General features: G+C 32.1%; 1 protein-coding gene across 1 annotated transcript in view; it reads left to right on the top strand.

Moving 5' to 3' along the window:
* PURG (purine rich element binding protein G) overlaps nucleotides 1-17,745 on the top strand; it is a 32,582-nt gene that overhangs the window by 1,859 nt on the left and 12,978 nt on the right.

A 17,745-nucleotide genomic window follows, 5' to 3' on the forward strand; every position in this document is an offset into this window, starting at 1 on the left:
TGAATTACTATTTAACAATTTCCCAAAAAAAGTATTCCATCCCTACTTCATTAAAAGCTGCGAAGCTTACCTGTAGGACAGTTACCACAGAAACAGAAATTGACCTCAAAAATAGTATAAATATATTTATAAAAGTACAAGTAGAAATATATTGATTGTCCATTGGATAACTGAATATTAAAAGGTACCATTTAAGAATCAAACCTTAGAGTTACTATAGTATTCTATAATTTCAAATTTTGTGGTAACCCTACAGTTTATAGTTGCCATATCAAAGCCATGGGAAAGTTTTAATTGGTTATTCTAAACTAGTACAATCCCATCTTTACCTCTGTTTATTGTATCATATATTTTATTCACTCCAAAGTTTCAGGAATTACTTTTATGTCACTATTGAGTGGGAGGCTTCATCCTATGGCTTTGCTATGGAAATCTTGATGTTTTAGCTTTTCTTGCTAATTTGAAGGTTGTGAGAGGTTTTTTCCCAAAATATATCATGGACTCAAGGTGTTATATTTTATGCTTCTTCTTTAACACTATTTCAGAGGGGTTGGTGCACCAGTTAACTGATATAAAAATACATCTGTAATAATATATTTTAGTAACACTTTTGCAATTTCTACCCTTAAAACTGTGTCAACACTTCCAGTATAAACCTGACTTTTACAGGTGTTTTAATTCCAGGAAGAAAATGTTTTCTCAAAAAAGCATTCAGAATATAAATTTTCAGTCTGGGAAAAATATATTTGAAGATTGGTTATAAACTTATTTAAAAGGAAAATTCAGGCATTTTCCATGGTGCTCTTTATAATACTTAAAAAGGTTTACTTTACACAAGACTCACCCATTTACCTGTATTAAAAATTACTTTCCAGGAAGTGCCACAGCAATTTTTCAACACCTAAGCAATTTTTTAAACAAGTGGATATAGTGTATATGTGTACCAACCCACCCTGTATTAACTAACTGAATTTTTATCTGTTGAGCTACATTTTATTCTGAATGAAATTACTGTCTTTTATCTTGGCTTTATTCCCCTCCTACACAATAAGTCCATATAATCATGTTTAAGAGCCAGACACTGATTTCAACCCCCAAATATAGCTCTCATTGATGAGAGCTGGCTGCATGGATTGAGATCAGAATATAGCTCTTCTTTTATATGCTATAGGTAATTCAAAACTATTTTAACAGTTTTTTTTCCTCCAGAAGTTTGTCCCCAAATACATCTAAGTAAAGTCACTAAGAAAACTTTATGATATGAATTAAGAAAAGTAATTTCACTGGTTTATGTTACTTAAAAACAAGCAATCAGTAACCCAGACATATGCTGGTGCTGGTTTGCAGATTGTATTTCACATTTCCTCAAGTAGTATGAAGGAATGTCATTAGTTCATTATAATTGTGGACCATCTGGATCACTATGGAACAATTAAAGGTTAGAAGATAATGTTAATAACTAGAGTTAATAGCACATGGTGGGTGTTGAGACTCTAAAAGTAGCAAGGATTTTTAAACCGTCCTAACTGTAAAATAACGATCATAGGCTTGATAAGAGTAGTTTTTGGTATATGAAGGAGTGGTGTGCACTTGAATTACTGTACTACTGATTGTTATTGCTGCCCATCATAGTGCCTATTAATAATAATCAACCTGTCAGATTTTGGCAAACTGGAGCTGTGAATATTCCAGTATTTGAGTGTTCCTATCACTATTGCTGTGACTATATACGCTCTCTTAAATCCTTCCCTTCTAAAATATTTATATCCGTTAAGTCTAAATGATTTTTTTGGTTTTTGTCTGATAAGATTTGAGTGTGTGTGTCTATATATGTGTATGTATATATGTGTGTTATATATATATACATATACATGCAATACTATGTCAGACTTAAATATCTTTAATTCATTGTATATAAATATTATTAAATTTTGCATTAATTTAAGGAAAGAATTAGTTAAGCAGCCAAATTTTCCACATTGTATGTGTACTTCAAAGTTTTTACCATCTCAAAGCTATAGATTGGGTAGATGCATATATACCGTATATACCGGCAATTGACTATACATTAGAATCATTAAGCCTTCTACCAGTCCTTTTGTTTCATGTTTTCATAGTTAATGTATTCCTTGAAAAGTGAAATGATGCTATGATTTTTTGATACTTAAATTCCCAATCATTCATTAGCCATAATCAAATAAGATCCAGTTAAAAACTCTGGTATTAGGACACGTATTGCCATGTATCTTATAAAATAAGCTACTATTCTTATCTGTGCAATATACATTTTATTTATTGTCATTTGTGACATAAGTGAAGCTGCAAGTGTACATGGTATTCTTCAAAATAATAGGATCCCTGCCTTGAAGACATTAAACTCTTAAGGCATCTGGATGTTAGCAGTCAGAAATGAGCATTAACGTTAGTAACCAAAATTACTAGTTCACTGTATAATTCTAAAACACTGATGATGTTTGCACATAATAATCCAAGCATAATGTGGTACAGACTCAAACTGTAATAATATAAGCTAATAGTATGAAATTTGGAAACGGGTTCCTCATAATAGTTGGCAGTGTGCTCCTAGCAATTGAAAGCAGCACTAATCTGTTGCTTATATGCAAAAGACGCAATGTATTATAAAAGTATTAACGTTCTGCCACATTTTATAATTTTTCTTGTTAAATCCCCAAATTGCCATGTCCCTTAAACTTGAGTCAAACACAAGCTTATTTGCACTAAAGAGCATGGCCAAAAAATAAATGACAGGGTGGAAAAGCTAGTTGGAACCTCTTGAAGTAATTGGTTCTAATGGGAGAATTTCACATTTGTCTATTTGAAAGCTATATGGTCCAGGCAGACAATCTGTCAGTTCACTAATTTAATAATGCACTTTACCTTTTGTATATAAAAGATGTACATTTATGCCACTTGACAGGTGGGATGTGTTTCAATAACTACGTAGTTAGAATCTATAAGGTGATCTCTTGCATGCATATGTTTGTGTTGGAACTGCTGTAGCAAAACGTTTCCATTAAATCAGTGTAATGGAGCAGGGTAGATGATGCTTTTGAAACAATTCCCAATACATTTAACAAATAATTTTAAAGTAGAGTTCATATTTGTATTTTTAAGGACTAGAATCAAAAAAAAAAAAAAGCCTAGCCCCGATTAATATTAAAGTTGAGACTGTATCTAATTGAGATGCCCCATAATACCCTGAATGTTAATTTTGAGAATTTGTGCTGACAAAAAAATTTTTAATGATTCTGTTTCATTGTTGATATGTGTTTAATGAAAAGACAGTACATGATACTGTGTTAGAATTAAAAGTATGGTTGGCTGATATAGTGTCATTAAGAAAATACCCAGAGTAAAGAAATAAAGTTTCAAATTGAGGAAATGCAAAGAGCCTAAGAATAGTTGGTAAGATAAATATGATATTATTTCAAAATTTTAAGAACTAAGTTTCACCGACCAAAAAGGGTATACTGGGGGATTTAGTGTATCCTTCCATCCTAAAAACTTCCTAGGATATACATTTCAAAACTAGATAATGTTGTTTAATAATAGGTTGTATGTACTTTACTAAGAAACACTGTGTACTAATAATTCATCGAGAGTATGCTATATTTACTGCATTCATTTTATATCTATGGATACGAATACATTATAAATAGTCATCTTAATATAATCATGTATTTATATTGTAATTTTGCACATATTTTCAGTAAAATAAACATTTATCTGAGCTGCATAATTTGAAGAGGATGAAATTGGAATATGCCCTCAGACACTCATTTTCAATAAGCAGCTACCATTGATGTATGTACTACCATTTTGTTTTATGGTTTATTTTAGTAATTAAGTGAGTAGGACTTATTTTGAAATTTTAAGTGGTGTCCTGAAAATTGTTTTGTAAGTGTAAAATTTCTTTTCTTGCCTATTCCCAAATGTCTTTCATTGGAACTATTTATAAAAATCCGATTCCAAACTTTATATAAGGGCTTTGCTTGGTCACCACATAGTTTGAAGTCTGTCTTTACCAAAAAACCAAACATCTTTGGCAGGATAAAATCCAAAGTAAACCACAAAGAGAAGTTAGAATTGATTCTATGCCAACAGAATAATACAGGTATAATACTTATCACTGCCAAATAAGATTCTTAAAATCTGAAGTTTCCTTAAAGATCTCTTGAGTTTCATAGAGAAATAGTATCTAATTGCTAGCCCGTCAGAGAAAGAGAGTAAGGATATTAGCATGCTGTTGAGACAATCCATAGTCCACAATGTTGTAGCAGTGAGGTACAGGAAAAATGTGTTTTTCACTATTTAATGTCATGTGAAAATTGAGTCTTCAGATTACAGTTACTCTGTCATATAGTAAATGTACCCAAATTTATGTGGATCTTAGGAAAACAATATATGTGCTAGTATATTTTTTGTATGATGTGAAAAAAGTCCTTTTTCTTAATTTGACATAACTTTTTAAGTGATTTAAATTTATTTTAGTAGTGAGTTTTTAATCAATATTTTTGAATGGGGAAAACAAAATATCCATGCTACAGATGGGTAGAAAGTAAAAAGCATTGACCAACGTTACCAATTTCTTGTGTATCTTTCTAGAGTTTCTATGCATATACAAGCATATGTGTATGTATATATATTCCTTTTAAACATACAAATTAAAACATACCATATACACTATCCTATACCAGTAATATCAGTTTTAGATCTGTTATTCTAAGTGAATTTTTTTCCCTTTTACTTAGATACCATACTTGATCTAGTTAACATAGCTTTTAATTTAAACTATATTATTACACCGAGGGAACCTCAAGGAAATTTTGAATGAATTCCATTGGTATTTACTTAAAAATGCAAATATTGTATGTATGTATTTTAATATCTATAAATATTTAATTTACCTTCCCTATCCCTAACCACCTCATCTTCCTATCTTCCCCTCTTTGTTCCCTCAAAAAAAAGTATTGGTCTTTTTCCTGAGTAATACAGTTCAGGACTGACAGAATATTAAATTACTTAGCCAAGTGTTATTTTAGATTAACTCTGTTCTCTAATTAAAAAAACACCCATATTTAAAAGCTTTAGTAAATTATTACTTCTAGTCAATTTTTATTGATTCTGTTACTGTTATCTTATTTTTTAAGAAAAAAGCAAACAAGTTATAAGAGCAAGTACTAGAACTATAGCAAAAGTTAAGACTGTTGAAATATTTTGATTTATTAACATGAGATTTTATTTTTATGATGAGAAGGGTATAGGTTATTAATGAATGACCTATTCATTTTTATGATGAGAAGGGAGAAGGTTATTAATGAATAATTAGTTTAGCAAATTAGTCAAATCCAAGACTAAACAAAGGAATAAAACTAGTCCTGATTTTTTAAAGCATTGATTCCCCATTGAAGGACTCAGAGTCTGTGAGATGTCCTTGGGACCGGAAGATACAATGATTTGCGGAAGGCTATGAGGTTACAAATACAACTAAACCATCTCCATTCTAGCAAATATAATTGTTTAAAAATAAAGTTAGCAAAATTGCTATTCCTGAAAATGTAAACAAAGCTGCTTTAATAGTTCCCCAACCTCCTCCCCAGCCCCCCCAAAAAAAAAATTAATTCTCTTTTTATTCACATCAAGGGGGCATTTAAGTTCACTTTTCTAATGACCACCAAGAAGAATTATCTGAAAAATTGAAGGTCCCATACTTGAACCCAGAAGGATACTATCTAGTTATAAATTAAATCAACCAGAGTAAAAGATCCAATACTATTAAGAATATCTTAAAGCATATGTGGGTTGAGAAAGAATTTTTTAATGGTTTGGTATCTGTAAATTTTATGAAAATACTAAAAGGTTTAAAAATGAAAGCATTGGTTTAAACTTTAGAATCATATCTACATAATTGGTGGCATGATTTTCTGTTTGTAAAATGAGGTGTTGTTAGAAGACAGGATGCTCTTTAACATGTTTTTAAAGCCTAAGAGTTGACTTATTTTAATGACAAGTAATTATCCTTTGCAGAATATACAACATTGGGAAAGATCTCCAGGTATTTTACTTGTTTAAGCTTAAAATGGTATACATGTGTTGTTCCTTATTTAAAGAGAAGGGTAAAAAGGAAGGTAAATTCACCTTCAAGAATGAATTTTTCTTAAATCTGGTCTAAAAAAAATAATGATTACCCGTACTTACTCAAGGAGTGTCCCGTATTGCTGGTCTGTGGTAAATTGTTTTCCAAACTTCACCTTCTTTTGAATATCCCTTGTGAGAAGTTGCTTATTCTTACTGGGGCCAATGGCATATACTTAAGTAAATAAAAACTTATGAATTATGCTGTTATGGCGATTTTAGTTTGTGATGTGAATATGAAGAAAATACTGACTTAAATGGAATATACGGTTTCTTGAATGTTGTTGACTTTTCTAAGATTGAATAGGAGTTGTCTGTCCTCCCATTTTACCCCCTTATATTTGGTTTCTGTAAGTTATTCTATTCAAAAGTTTTCATTGTTTTCATATTCCCCCCCCCCTAGGAAATATCAGGGGTAAAGAAAAGGGGAAGTAATCCCTAAGAAAAGTGTTCATAGTATTTGAAAGTTAGAGTTGCTCAAAAGGTATGATTGGGAGGGGCAAGAGTTGTTGGGTTTTGTTATTATCAAAATAATGTTATAAATCTGATTACGATATTTGATCTGATTAAAGTCAGAATTTCTTTTACCTGAAAGTACTATATTCAGAAATATTTAGTATTTTATTTTTCTTAGAGAAAGTGGTTCTGTAGGATAATACTCTTCTTCAGGATATAATTTGTTATTTGTTGTGGATTTGATGAAGTTATTGCCTAGAGGTAGGTAATATAAAAGAAGAAAGAGAGAAGAGAATGGTAGTGGCTGTTTATTTTGCTTGCCTGTAACAAAAATCAATCTAAAGGAAATGAGAGAACTAAGTCATTCTCAAAACTAAATCCCTGTTTATTTAACCTTTAAAAGAGTATTTGAGAAAGAATAAGACCTAATTCTGCCAAGGTATAGCCTGACCCTGAGCAAATCATTTAACTTCTGTTGTATGGCTTCCTTATATGAAAAATGAACAAGATTGTGCCAGAAGCTAAGGTTGCCTCCTATTCTGAACTTTTTAAATTCTCTATCAATGGAGTGTGTAAGAAAAAAATATATAGAAAATACCAGAATTGGAAAACGTAAGAGATTCTCTCTTTATATTAAAAACAACTATAGTAATGCAGCAACCTGTGAAAATACCCAAAGGAACATGCAGAAGTGTCAGTTTTATAACATGTATGTATCTCTTTAGCCACACAAAATAAAATTTTATTCCTAGTCCTTTTTAAGACCAAATTGTTGTATACTAACTACCTAACTATCCTATGGTTTAATTTTTTTAAAGAAATATTTTTATTACCTATATGAGGTCTCATTCTCTGGAAGCATCCCTTGTTTCCACACATTCTGTAATCATTTTTTATATTGTGCATGGCAAAAGATTTAAAAAATTAACATCACTTCTTGAAATGCCATTGTTCCTGAAATAACCCTAAGTCGCATTGCTAAATAACACAACAACACACTGCAACTATCATTGCAGTGGTCCCTGACGATCAAGTTCCGCTTTTGACCTCTATTTCTTTGGTCCTATTGAACGTCCTATGTAACAAATAATGACATCTAACAAAGAAAATCAGGAAGGACACTTAACTGTGAACAGTATGGTTCTGCTTTAGAGGACCTATAAGAAGTAGGGTGAGCAAAGATAAAACATCATAAGGAGTTTATTTGTTTTTAGCCTTGAGAAACTGCAGAGGTTGATGATTGGAGGGTAAGAGAAGAAGCACACACAAGGTTTTTATCTTAGTGGCATTTATTTAGGAACCCCAGTCCGCCACCACCACTGTCAATAGAGAGGATTAAAAAAGTGACACCTTTCTCCTTACATGTCTCTTTTTAGTGCCTATTTGTTTATCAAAGATAATGTTTAAAAGTTACCAAAGTGTCTTTTGAAGTGCATATACACGTGTATTTTGTTCATTTCTTCTCTTCTTTTCCTCCCTTCCGTACTGTTGGAATTGGGTAACAACACTATAATTTCTCCCACTATGACCATGGCCCCACTCCATCCTATTTATTTGTTCAGATGACAGTTGAAACACAAAGACTAAAGCTGCTCTTTTGAAAATTTAGAAATTGCCCTATGAACTAGGTCTATAGACTCTAAGAAAGAAAGGCTATCACTTCACTCAACTAATCTCCACACTTACACCATATTTCTGTATAACATTCTAGGGTGAATAGGAGACATTTCACTTGGGATGATATGGACTGAAAGGACAGTCACTCCAACTTTTCAATATACAGTGGATCTTCAGAAAATATTTTGACTAACATGATTGATAGGTAACTTCAGAAATGAATTAAGCCTCAGGAAAATTGTACCATGACCATTTTTAAACAGAAGGTGGTAACAAAAGGAAGAGTCAAAGTGTATTCGGACTAATAAACATTACATATTGAATACCTACCATATACTATCGATATACTAGAACCGTTATATCTATAATTTCTAATCCTCATAACAGCCCTATTATCATCTCCATTTTAATAATTTTCCAGAGATTTAGACACTGGTTTGATATTTCAGAACTAATATATTTGAACCCCAACTGACAAGCCAAAAATTGTGCTCATTCAGACCACACTTCCTTTAAAACTTATTCTGAAAGTTAGCCCCCAAACTAATAAAGCACAATCTACCTCCGAACACCACTATAAATAAATCTGTATCAAATGACTGGGAATTATTTTATCCAAAACTGCTCTCTATATATGAGGCTAGTTCCAAGAGACCTTTGCTTTTATAGCAGACTTCATCTAAGTGGTTAAAATGTAGTGCTAATAATACAATTTATTTGATCTTTAGTTTACAGGTTGAACCTCTATTTCAAATAAATGTCAATAATTTTTTTAAAAGGCATCAGATGAATATGTAGGTGGGTCATCCCAATTCTACCCTTAAGACCAGAGAGGAGACAAATTACTCCTCACTCTGTGTCTGCAATCTCATTTTCATAAACCCAAAATAACTGGTTAAATCAGTTGAAAATAATTTTTATCAATATTAGTGAGTTATGTTGATTTTTTTTGCCACTTTTTCCTGCCATCTTACTCTTCCTACATCATTCATTTTCATATTTAATTGCTGTGTCCTCTTCTTTAACTCCAGCAGGATAAACTGAGATGACTGTCCTATTTACAGGTAGACATTTTTCTCCATTGATCTAGGCTACTGGTTTTCAAACATTAGTGTGATTAAAATCACCAAGATGCTTTGTTAAACCACAGATTGCTGGCCCTCACCTCCAGAGTTTTTGTTCCTTAGGTCTGGGGGAGAGGCGATTGAGGAGAGGACTAAAAATTTGCATTTCTGACACTTTCCCAGGTGAACTGATCAGGGGACCATACTTTGAGAACCAGTGTTATATGTAAGTTGATGTGATTTTACCTTAGCTATAAAAGACAGTGAAGGAGAAACTTGGTCAAAACAATTGTATCATCTTTGTAGAAAGAAAGACTTGGTGCTACTCATTCTGCCTTGAGAAGTTTACAAATCTTAAAACAAGCAACATTTTTTTTAAATTGACTAGAGTTTGGGTAAAAATTATTCCCTTTTTGTCTTTTCATTACAGTTAGTAACTTTTCTCAGTTCCCTCTAATTTTTTGACAGCTGTCTTGAGATAATTCTGATAGAAATAAACAATTATGAATGCATGTATGAAAAGCTTAGCTTTCAAATTCCCTGTTTCCCCGAAAATAAGACCTAGCCGGATCATCAGCTCTAATGCATCTTTTGGAGCAAAAATTAATACAAGAGCCGGTCTCAAAGACCGGGTCTTATATTATGGTAAAATAAGACCGGGCCTTATGTTAATTTTTGTTCCAAAAGATGCATTAGAGCTGATGATCCGGCTAGGTCTTATTTTCGGGGAAACATGGTTTATGGAGACTAAAGCACATTTTAATTTATTAAATAGCTCTGATGTATAAATCTTAGTAAAAGAAAGTGAATAATTTGTACTCAAGAATTATTAATACAAGTTTTAGTGAATATTAAATATTAGGACTTAAGAAGAAGTTAGAATTGGTTTAGTTACATAATTTTGTATATGTCAAGTAGTTCAAATGGTTCATAATTACTAAAATAGGCTTAGTAAACAAAATAAAGGCTAAAGCTTAAAATATTGATTATCTCTTAAGATATATGTGGTAAGAAATATACAAATCTCTTTTAAAAGCTATATTTTTACCACCTTCCTGTGTCCTATCTATATGTGTAGGATAGAGGAACCATATATATACTATAGTGTACTTACGGTACTTTTAAAAAATTAACAATTAGACCCATTGATTTAAATTTAGAAATACTTCACCTGGGACACACATTAAGCATATTACTTGAAAATGTAACTAACATTTAAAAATAATTTATGTTTACCAGCCTATACACATTCTATAATTAATGTGTTAATCAAAATTAAGAAAACCGTATTTTATATATACATCTACACAGTTAATACATATGACTATACATAACCTCTTAATAGCTGTCATTCTAGTAAGTCACATCCTATCAGAAATACTAAATTAGTTATTTATAGGTATTTGGCAGTTCTATGAGTTCATGAACTTCTCTTTGCAATTACTACCCCTTTGATGATTAGTGTTCCAAAACAGTGAATGAATTCCTAATTGTAAAAAGATTAACTGCTGACATAAAAAATCAGTATCATTATAGGTAGTATAACTTTTTTAAATTCTCTGTCCTGTCTGTATTATAGCTACAGTTTAAATTTTAGACTTTAAAAACATTTAAGTCTTAGAATTATAACCTGAGTAGGCTTCAGACAGAATAGTAATTTAAAGATTTCAACTCAACATGAGGGCACACCTCCAGAAGTAGTGTTACCTCCCTGTTACTGGAATTACTTAAGGCAGAGACAAAAACATGCACTTAAAAAGTAGGATGCCTACAGCAAATTAATAAATCAGAAAAAAGATTGATCTTTATTGCCTTGAAGATTTTTTTCGACTCTGAGAGACAGAATTTTGGGGAATAATATTTGGAACTTTTGATTTCAGGCCCTCTGTTAATTTACAGGATTGAATAAAGAAGTGTGATTTCAATTTTTCTAGTATTATTCTGAAAACATTAAGAAAAAACTTATTTCCTCCCAACCCTTGTTATTGCAAAACAACATAAGAAACAGTTTGCAAAATTTCATGAGCTTTACTAATTAAATAGTTAAGGTAGGTTTTATGAAATTTGCCCTGCAAAATTAAGTCTAGCTTTTATCATTTTTATAAGAAAATGTTCGCTTTTAATCGTTTTTTTTTCAGAAACAATTACATGAAAGAATAAATTTAGTATTTATATTGCTATTTCAAAAGTACCTGCTACGGGTTTATTTGGAAAGATATAAGCGATAGTACAGTAAATTGGAAAACCAAATTATTGGGTATTATTAAATAAAGTTTATCTTTATAAAAATCCAGATTAAATTCTAGTTAAAGATTGAAGCAATAAAATATTTTCATTCTCCATTTTTTTACCCTACTAATTTAACTTATGATTAAAAAAAAAGTTTGCTAATTTCACCTTAAATTTTTTGTGTAAGAGAATAAGTTTCCAAGTAAGTTGATTATTGCTGCAAGTAATATGCATGATTCTCTCCTGGAGAGTTTCAATGCGTAATAAAGGGCAGAAGGGTAGCTGTGGCAATCAATAATAAATAAATTCAGGGATCTAGTATGAACCAATATGAAACTCAGTTCTCATTTGCAGGGTCCACTTTTTCTTATTACTTCTTCCAGTCATCTGTGCTTTCTGGTGATGCTGTAACATTTCCAAATTTCAAGTGAACAAATAATAATACCTTTTGGAGAGCTAAGTTGAAATGTATTACACCAAAGTCTATAAACTATATCTGTATGACACATTTCTAAATATTTAGCTAAGTAAAATTTACTGTGCACAAATATTACATGTGTGGGTATGTGTGTGTGTAAAATTATAAAGAGGGCCCAGTCCTTCCCCCACCCCTTCCCTGCCCTTGGAGAAGTAATGACAAATTGGTTTTATCTTGTTACTACAATTATTGGCTACCCCAAAGTGCTATGTTGAGAATTTGAAATCTGCACCTAGAAGGAAAGACCAGCATTTATGTCAAATATTTGCTATTTGTTATCCCTGCTTTAGAGCTATGAAAGTTCTCAGTGTAGCCCTACAAATTTCAGGCTTAGCCAGATAGCTGACTCCTGCAGCACAAACTACCGTTTGACTCACCTAAGAATGTGTCTCTTCTAATATTACTTCAAAGAGATTGCTTTAATCCAGTATTCCCTCCTTTGAAACAGCAAAGAATCTTCAGTGTGCCTCTGAGGAACTCAAAGGATCTTGGCCATGATGATGTCATTAAGAATACCCTTAAGCATTAAACTCTATATTTGCTCTATGATGAGTTCTAACCTCCATTAAAGTGATAACGGTTTCTCCATTTAAAATGTAGTTCAGTCATTCTCAAACAGTAGTGTACATCAGATATTACAAATGTAGGTTCTGGTCCCCATCACTGGAAATTCTGATTTGGTTGGTCCAAAGTGGGGTTCAGAAATTGCCATTTTTGTCTTGCTCTTTCTGATACAAGTGGTCTGGAGACCATTCTTTGTCATGGATTTAGACTTGCTTCCTTTCTTCCATATCATTTTTCTAGCTAGACTGTTTTTAGTTTTAATACTGTCAGCCATAACACCCTAGGGTAATGAGTTTTTGGTTATGCTATTAACAAGTAATATCTAAGGCTCACTGTAAACACAGAGGCTAAATACATAAATCCAAATATTTAATCTAAGGTTTTATACTATCATTTTGGCTAGCTTTCTGGGCAATGATTACCGGGAATGCTAGTTTCTCCCCCACCTCCTAAGCTCAAATTCAAACTACTTGACATGTAACCACTGATTGCATGCTCCCCAGATTTCATCACCAAAGCATGCTGAGCCTTTCCAGCCTGAGTCAAGTTCATAGGTGATTTGTCTTTTGCCTTCTCACAGGTTGACCCTCTAAATCTCAAATGACTTTTATCAATCGTTTTTTTTAGATATAAACTTACAGTTTATTAGGAGCAGAAAAAGTATCCCTAATCAATCTGAATACCTCACTCTTCTGCTCTTGTTCAGCTTTTTTAAATTGTGGTAAAAGAAAAAATACCATAGCATAATTTACCATCTTAATCATTTCTTATTGTCTTAACCATTCTTACCCATTTCCAACTATATGGTTAAATATATTCACCTTGTTGTACAACCAATCTCCAGAACTTCTTTATCTTACAAAACTGAAACTGCCCACTGAACAATTCGCCACCCCCCTGCATGAATCATCCCCTGGCAACCACCATTCTACTTCTCAACGGCTTTTAAATAAGAAAGATCTTTGCTTAACCTTTCCCCCATCAGTAATGGGTTTATAGTTACTGCCACTTAGCTATCCAGGTATAATCCTTATAGTTATCCTGTACTGTTGTAGTTCTCACCTGTAGAAAGATTTACAATTACAAAGCAATTGTGCTTATATTAAGAGATCCTTAGAGTCTTTGGGTGACTGCAAATGAAAGATATTTTATCCTGGTAGCTTTCCACTGATTTACAGGGAATGCTAACCCTTTATTCCCCCATGAAACCTAGGGGACTCCAGAGGGATACTTTGCTTGTTTGTGTTTGTTGAAGGTTTGAGGGTAGTTACCAGGGCAATTAGGTGTAAATCCTGGAATTTCTGTAGGTTTTTCCTACATATTATACAATCTAGGATTGTTTTTGCATTATTTATGTAGTAGATTGGAAATTTTTCTGGACTTTGACAATGTTATTGTTCGATAAATGATTTCAAAATCATAGTTTAGTACAATACGAAACTGTTCACCTTTAAGCAGATTAATTAGAAACATAATTTGGGAGGAAATAGGCATAAATAAAAGTGCATTTTCTGCAAATGGAGTGTTTTCAAATGTTATTTTCAAAATCATTGGCAGTAAGAAAATCCTCAACCCAAGAAACATTCCTAAAACTCTTAGATTTTTCAAAAGTTTTCTTCAAAAATTTGTCTTCCTCTGTCATTAAAATTTTTTTAAGAAGTCAATAAAGTCTGAAATCCAGAAGAAATATCCATCTAAATAACCAGCAATGATGAGTATAATGCTTATGATTTTGACGTAAAAGAAATCTACCTTTTCTTAGCCTAATTTATCTTGGAACTAACACAAAAACTCATTGATTGTGATTCTTGGATAATGATAACTGAATCTTTATTCACTTTATGAATTTAACAATTTATAATATCAGTGTAGTCTTACGATTTTTTTCAGACAAATGCAATTTATTGAGAACAATTTAAAATAATTCCATACTTTTTGTAGTGCCCAGATTTTTCTTTAATGATCTGCTGCAATATATTGACAATATTTACTTCAAAGAGAATTCTTCAAAATTAAATCTCATTATTCCTTTGATTTCATTATAAAATAAGAAATTCTCAGTAAGAAGAAACTTTTGAGTTGGAAAGATTTAGTGAAAGAGTTGTGGTAAATTTAGTTCAATAAGATACTAAATAGTTACTTTTTTTTTCTTTGCAGTGCTCCCTTCACTGTTTAAGATCTTTCTTCATTGCTCACCATTATCACACCTAAATCACAGAAATTCACTTAGTGCCATGCAGTCCTCAGGGCACATGCTGTCTAGATCTTAATGTCTCCTCTGTATTCTCAAACACAAGCTAGCACTAATATTTTGCCAGTAGGAATCCTTATCAAATATCGTGAACGCCAACCTGAAAATTCCCCAATTTCTGAGCCTTTCTTGGACAATTATTTACCTACTTTATCAATTATAATATTAAATTTACTTAGAGTAAAGGATGTCTGTTTGATTTATAATAACTAAAGTTAGTTTGCATTATTGTTGTTCAAGCATTATTAAACTGTATTCCTAGTATTTAAAGGATCCTTTGGGTCATTAGGTAACTATGTGCGATTTGGTTCATTATTTACCATTTATTGTTTGACTCATTTTTTTTAAAAAGACCCAACTATTACATTTAACAACATACCAAGCTGGGATTCAAGCAATACCTTCCTTTAAGGTGATTTGCTTCACTTGAGACATACTACATAAAATCTATGTTTTATTTGGTGGAATTTTTTATATTATTTGGAAAAAATTAATCTTAGGTAAACACAGAACTTGATTCTTAAATTAGATTTTCAATAGTTCAATTCTAAATAACAAGTTAGTTTTAATAATTTTGTTACAAAATAACGACAAAGTAAATATGAATGTTATATTTGTGCTACAATTAATAAAGCCAAATAAATTTTAGTTGTGTATTATTTGGACTATTTTGAGTATTCATGACATTGAAAGAATCCTAAGGTCTCACCTTTGTCATTTTATTTCAAAGACTGACTCACAAATTGAGGTGTGGTAGAATATGGGATCTTTCTTTTCCTGCACATCCTGAATTTTACTTTAGAAATATTATTTCCCTTGCTTAATAGATAAATTATCTTCTTCTATTCACTCAATGGATGTTGAGTGGCTACTCTGTGCCAGGACCTATGCCGGGGAATAGAGATACAATAAAATACTTCACTGCCATTAGCTTTAAGTGTGCCATGTACAAATTATTTGATTCAAGGCAGCTTTTGGAGCTTAATCACACTCATTTTCCATTCATCAGATATTAATCTGATTATCTGCCTTGTGTCACTGTGTTGGTATATATTGGAAGTATGTTTGAAACTATTATAAAATGCTGCGTGTTATTTTTCCTTTAACAATTTATCCTGTAAGCATAATTTTCTATATTCTGTGATAGTGCTCAAACTAGATCTCATTGATGCCAATTTAGAGAGCTATAGCGATACTATTTAAAACAATAATTCTGTTTTCCCCATGCCAAATCTCTTTTTGATGTCCTAGGAAGAAAATAATAATTCTCTTTCATCTCATGTGCCTATTATATTCAAGTGGTAATGACTTCGTGAGCTCTAGGTTGGAGATGACTGAAGCCCCATGCAGGCTCATCATAAAAGACTGCTGTGATTTCTGTGTGTGCATGGAGGTTTGACTTGGGGAAAGGATGAGGAAGACAAGGAGTAGTGACATTCATATCACATATTGGCCCTCCCTCTCCTAGGCTTTTGTACTCATTCTCACTTTAAATTTATTTCACTTTCGTCACACATACAGTATCTTCACAAACTCCTTTTCTCTCCACATGTCTAATTTACAAAAATCCATCCATCCGTGTTCTCAACTATGACCATCTTACCAATGTCTCAGCCAAAAAAATAAGCCTGATTCTACCAGGACTGTGTTAGTAAATCAGAAGTTGTAATAATTTTTACTGTAGGCACATTGGAATGAAGAGCCAAAAAATGCATAAATTCAATTAGTCACTGGTACAAAAGGTTCATTAGTCCTGAAGGTTTTTCCATAACTGGCTATTAATTCTGCAATATTTTCCAGTTAAATGTAAAAAGAATAGGGGATTTAAAATATAATTTACATATAATTTCACATATTTTCAATGTTCTTTCACATAGTATTATATCTCATTTCATCCTGGTAAAAATACTGATTTAGATTAGATTAGTTTGATATCACTAGCCTCACTTAACAGATGAAGAAAACTGGCCTTGGCAGGTTAAATGACTTGGTATAGATCACTTTGCAGTCTAATAAAATACCAAAGCTTATAAGGAGCCCACTGTACATTGAAGCCTTCTTAATAACACTATAGAAATTTTAAATGGTAAACTTGACATCAAAATTCGGTAAAATGAAACATGTTTTTATAGCTAAATGGGTTTTTGAAAGATATCCTAGGTATTTTCCTGTTTTGGTCACAACTTTAGGCTCAATTCTGCACTCAATATACTGTTTTGGCCCTTGCAGAAGGCATATCAAGTCATTATATTGGCCTTCAATATACACAAACCTAGATTCAGCCTCTTTGCCTGTAATTATTGAGTCTTTGACCCTCTCTATTATTTTGTCTTACTCCCTAGTCTTTGCACCTTAGTGAAACTTCCAGAACTTAATCCTAATGTCTAGAATATAGATGGATCCCTTCCTGTCCAGTGAACACAAGTCTTGTCATAGCGCCTGCATTGCCTTCAAAAAACAAAAAAAAATGTACCCTTCAAAAACTGTTATTTACAGAATTTAAGAGATAAAACTACATACTTCATTTGCATGAGTTCAGTTAAAAATCAATTAGAGAATTTTTTTGCCTACACTGTTATGAACAAGAGACAAATGACCACATAATAATTTGGAAGCAGGCTTTTTCAAAATCCTGTTTGAAAGGGATGCTCTGAGTTTTTATCAAATTAACCCAAGAACCCACATCTTCGTTGACATCATTATAAGGGAATTATCGCTGTTAACCATGAAGATCCTAGAGCACCACAAAATTTAACAATGCTCACTATATTATATGTATTCAAGATTCAATTGGATTCAGTTTCAATAGAATTAAAGCATTATGGTTAAAGCTCTGTTGACTAGGAAATTCCATTATATAAATGACCTTGCTCCTGGCTTCCCAGTTAACCATGGTTTTGTAGCATCATGACTGAGGAATTAGCAGGCTG

The sequence above is a fragment of the Rhinolophus sinicus genome, linkage group LG04 (assembly GCF_036562045.2).
Source record: "Rhinolophus sinicus isolate RSC01 linkage group LG04, ASM3656204v1, whole genome shotgun sequence".
Classification (NCBI taxonomy): Eukaryota; Metazoa; Chordata; class Mammalia; order Chiroptera; family Rhinolophidae; genus Rhinolophus; species Rhinolophus sinicus.